This window comes from Triticum dicoccoides, chromosome 1B (assembly GCF_002162155.2).
Source record: "Triticum dicoccoides isolate Atlit2015 ecotype Zavitan chromosome 1B, WEW_v2.0, whole genome shotgun sequence".
In the NCBI taxonomy this organism is placed as follows: domain Eukaryota; kingdom Viridiplantae; phylum Streptophyta; class Magnoliopsida; order Poales; family Poaceae; genus Triticum; species Triticum dicoccoides.
This window is the reverse complement of record NC_041381.1, coordinates 281,873,501-281,878,931: the sequence shown is the minus strand read 5'-3', so window position 1 is coordinate 281,878,931 and position 5,431 is coordinate 281,873,501.

Sequence of the window (5,431 nt, the reverse complement as noted above, 5' to 3'; positions counted from 1 at the left end):
AAATATTCGGTCCTCCTTAATGGCACTCCAGGACGACAATTTTAGTGCAAATGTGGGGTGAGACAGGGCGATCCGCTCTCCCCTCTTATCTTTGTCCTTGCAACTGACCTTCTCCAAGCGGCAATTAATTATGCCTTTGCACGTAATGAAATCCACCTGCCTTTCCCTGCAAGGATCCAGCAAGATTACCCAGTAATTCAATATGCCGACGACACCATACTTGTCCTTCCATCCTGCCCAAGACAAGCATTGATACTGAAAAACATCTTAACTGATTTTGCAACATCCATTGGTTTGAAGATCAACTTTCATAAGTCAACAATTATACCCATTAACTACCCTACAGACCGTTGCAATCAATTGGCACACATTTTTGGTTGTGTTGTTGGGAAAATGCCGTTTACATACCTAGGTCTGCCTCTGGGAACAACACGGCCAACAGTCCTTGAACTCATGCCCCTTGTTTGCATGGTGGAGAGAAGACTTTCTGCTACCCTTAACATGATCTCCTATGGTGGAAAACTTTCACTACTCAACTCTGTGATTACCACCTTGGTCATATTTGCACTGTGCACCTTGCGCTTACCTACTAAAATCATTGAGCTGCTGGACAAGATTAGATGTAAATGCCTCTGGACCAAAAAAACTGATCAAGGGGACAAATGTAACTCCCTGGCATCTTGGGATATGGTGTGCAAACCCAAAGACTGTGGAGGTTTAGGAGTCATCGACCTTCGAATCCAAGGAGACGCTCTTCTCCTAAAATTTCTTCATAAATTCTACAACAACTGGGATGTGCCCTGGGTTCAGCTTATTAAGGATACTTACTATCATGGCCGGATCCCACATGCAACCAATCCCTGTGGTTCTTTCTGGTGGAGAGACGTATCCAAGCTCATGCTGATTTTTTGTGGAATCACTCAAGTCCAGGTGATAACTGGTACCACGATCCTCTTCTGGAAAGACGACTGGTGTAATGGCATCCTAGCAGATACTTACCCACGTGCTTTCTCTTATACCACTGAGGAGGACATCTCGGTAAAGGATTTCTTGGCCACTACGTCACTGCACAAGGCGTTCCATCTACCCCTATCCCCACAAGCATATGATGAAGTAAGACAAATTCAACAGAACACCAGGGATGTAACTTTTTCGAATGCTTCGCAACACAAGGACATCTGGACGTATGTTTGGGGAGATAAGGAATATACCACTCACAAATTCTATGCCTTCTGCTTCCGAGACATCCATTGTCATCGTGCCTTCCATTGGCTCTGGAAATCCAAATCAACCATGAAGATCAAAGTTTTTGGCTGGCTCTTACTCTCGGACCATTTAAACACAAGGAATATGCTTAAACGACGCCACTACAACATCGGGAACAATCATGATTGCATTCTATGCAGGCAGCACATTGAGGAAACACTAGAGCATTTGTTCTTTGGATGTTCTATCAGCACCCAATTTTGGGCCACTCTAGGTATTGCCTGGCAACAAGGAGGGACTTCTCTTTCCAAAATCTCAATGATGAAAGACACTTGGGGGAGACCACTCTTCATGGAAGTTTTCCTTCTGGCGGCGTGGAGCATATGGAAAGAAAGAAACAACAAACACTTTAGAGGGATTGCACCGTCCCGTGCTGCTTGCCTTAGTAGATTCAAAGTTGATTTTTCACTCCTAGCTTATAGAGTTAAGGAGAAGCACAAAAACTTTATTCCTTTGCTTCTGTCCTCACTCCAATAAAGTAGCCTTCTGTCCTTTCCCAAAGGGAAATGGATTTGTAAGTAACCATGTAACTTTATCACCTTCATTTAATTGATTCTTTCACAGTGGGGGGTTCCCCTACTGTTTACGGTCAAAAAAATGCATCGGCAACTACATTTTCCTTACCCTTAATGTACTTGATCACATAGGGAAAAGATTCAATAAATTCACTCCATTTGGCATGACGCTTGTTCAACTTAGTTTGACCTTTTAAGTACTTAAGCATTTCATGATCGGTATGGATGACAAACTCATGAGGTCTAAGATAATGTTCCCAAACATGTAGCACATGCACTACAGCATACAATTCTTTGTCATATATGGGATAGTTAAGTTGAGCACCAGAGAGTTTTTCACTAAAATATGCAATGGCTCGTTTTTCTTGAATCAAAACTCCGCCAATTCCGGTACCACTTGCATCACAATGAACCTCAAAAGTTTTGTCAAAATTGGGCAAAGCAAGAATCGGAGCATGAGTAAGCAAACACTTGAGCTCATCAAAAGCGGTGGATTGCAAAGATCCCCAAAAAAAAGGAGCATTCTTCTTACTCAAGGCATGCAAAGGAGCTGCGATAGTGCTAAAATCTTTCACAAAGCAACGATAAAAACCTGCTAGACCAAGAAAGCTACGCACTTGTTGCAAATTGGTGGGTTGGGGCCAAGTTTTAATTGCTTCAATTTTAGATTCATCAACATGGACACCCTTGGAAGATACAACAAAACCCAAGAAAACCACTTTGTCAACACCAAATGTGCACTTTTTCATGTTTGCATAGAGACTTTCCTTGCGAAGGGTTTGTAAAACAGCCCTAACATGATTAAGATGCTCTTTCATGGTTTTGCTAAACACAAGAATATCATCGAAGTAAACCACAACAAAGACTCCAATATAAGGGCGAAGCACATAATGCATGAGACGCATGAAAGTACCGGGAGCCTCCGATAAACCCATAGGCATAACTAACCACTCATATAAGCCAAATTTGGTTTTGAAAGCTGTTTTCCATTCATCACCCTCTTGAATGCGGATTTGATAATAGCCACTTTTAAGATCAATTTTTGAGAAAAAGTTGGCTCCACTAAGTTCATCAAGCATATCATCTAAGCGAGGAATGGGATGCCTATAGCGAACGGTAATAGCATTTATAGGTCTACAATCAGAACACAAGCGGAAACTTCCATTGGGCTTAGGCACAAGTATAACGGGAACGGCACAAGGGCTTAAGCTTTCACGTACATGACCGTTGTCGATTAGTTGTTGTACTTGCCGTTGAATCTCCTTAGTTTCTTCGGGGTTGACACGGTATGGAGCTTTGTTTGGAAGTGGCACTCCGGGGATGAGGTCGATTCGATGCTCAATGCCTCATAGAGGAGGTAGACCCGGAGGTAGCTCATCGGGGAAAACATCTTGGAATTCCTACAAAAGAGATTGAAACACTAAAGGTAGCTCATGAGAGGTGTTAGTTTTAGGTTCCCCATCCTTGCACACAAAGACAAAGTGTATCACACTCGATGGGTTCTCACACACTTCCCTCATCTCACTTTTTGTGGCAAATAGTATGAGGTTTTTCTCTCTAGGCGAAGAGGCGCTCAAGTTTGGCTTGTGGCTCTCACTCACTTTTTGGTGGATCACTTTTTCACTCTTCTCTCTATGATGCGTGGCTTGCTTGTCCGCTATCACTTGACTAAGAGACATAGGTCGTAGCACATATTCCTTCCCTTTATCTTGAAGCTATAGTGATTGGTACGCCCATTGTGGATGACACCACGATCGAATTGCCATGGTCGACCAAGAAGGAGGTGGCAAACGGTCATTGGGAACACATCACACTCCAAAGTGTCTTCATATGCACCAATTTTGAAGGAAACTTGGACCGTATGCTCAACTCGGATAGTGCTGGAGTCACTTAGCCATTGAACCTTGTAGGGGTGCGGGTGCTTCCTCTTTACCAATTGAAGCTTGGAGCATAGTTCTTCACTTGCCAAGTTGTGACAACTAACTCCGTCGATGATGACCTTGACGGAACTTCCTTTGATGCCGGCCTTGGTGTGGAAGATATGGCATCGTTGGTCTTCTTCTTGTTGATGTTGAAGAGTCAAGACCATGGAGACAACAAGAGCGGGGCTCATATCTTCATCACAAAAGACTTGATCATCTTCATCCTTGTTCACGCGCCGGTGCATGGCCACTTGCTCAAGAGCTTCCATCTCCTCATCACTCATGGAGTTGTAGGTGCCATCATCATTGAGGATCATGGTTCGCATGTTTGTACATTCATAGTACTTGTGGCCTTGGCCGCCGCAAGTGAAACATTTGAAGGAGCTTGTCTTGACGGTCTCATCGGTCGGGGTGGATGAAGAAGCACGCGGCTTGAAGTTGCTTGTAGTAGGAGGAAGACGACTTGAACTTGACAAAGTTTTCTTGTAACTCAGCTTGTCGTCGTTGCTTGGAGAAGGTTTGGTTGATGTAGATGTTGGAGGAGTTGTTGAAGCTTGGTTGTTGGAGAAGCCGTAGGTCTTGGATGAGTACTTGGCGTACTTGAAGTCATCTTGCACTTGACGTTACGCCTTTGTAGCTTGATGTACGAGCTCAATGAGGTTGGAGTAGGGTTGGAAGTCGGCGATCTTCTTGATGGGATGATTGAGTCCATTCAAGAATCGTGCCATAGTTTGCTCATCATCCTCCGTGACATTGGCTTGAATCATGGCAATCTCCGTTTCCTTGTAGTATTCTTCAACACTCTTTGTTCCTTGCTTGAGGAGTTGTAGCTTCTTGAAGAGATCGCGGTTGTAGTATGTGGGCACAAAACGTGCTCGCATGACATCCTTCATTTGTGATTGGAGGTTCACCTCTTGCTTGTCGGCGCTCAAGGACTTGTTCCCACCATATGAGCACATAGTCTTGGAACTCTAGTGATGCCATAGCGATCTTCTTCTCTTCCTCATAGTTGTGCAAACGAAAGATTTTGTCGACCTTCAATGCCCATGAGAGGTATTCTTCGGGATCATTGCTTCCGTTGAATTTGGGCATGGTGAATTTTAGCTTTCCATAGCGTTGCTCTTCATTGTGTTGTTGGCGATGGTGATGATGACGCCCTTGACGCGGAGGGTAGTCATCCTCATGTTGCTCTTGGCGTGGAGGAAGTCCATGATCAACTTGCTCTTGTTCAACTTGAGGTTGAGGTGTAGCTTGACGAGCTTCTGGAGGAGCTTGTGGAGCTTGGCGTTGCACGCGCGGTTGGTAGTTCCTCTCTTGGATTTCTTCTCGAAGGGCTTCCTCTTGATTGCACCTTTCGCGATTGCGGTTGGTGATAGCTCAACTTGATTCTTGAAGGGCACGTTGCGCGTCAAGAGCTTGCGCTTCACGTAGTTGTTGTTGAAGACGTTGAGCCTCGGCGTCTTGTTGCTCTTGGTGTAGACGCGCTCGTTCTTCTTCTTCTTGTCGACGAAGATGTTGTTGTTCTTGAGCTTGGGCAAAAGCGACTTGATTTGATTGAGGACGAGGGACTTGCTCATCGGCTTGCTCTTGTGAATGCTTGACGTGTAGCGGGTTGCGAGATGCATGACGGTCTTGACGCGCGGCTCGTCGAAGAGTGTTCGATGACGGTGTACTTGAGCCGGAGAAGGAGTCGTCGGAGTGTCAACTTGAGTGGCTCTGTCTTGAGTA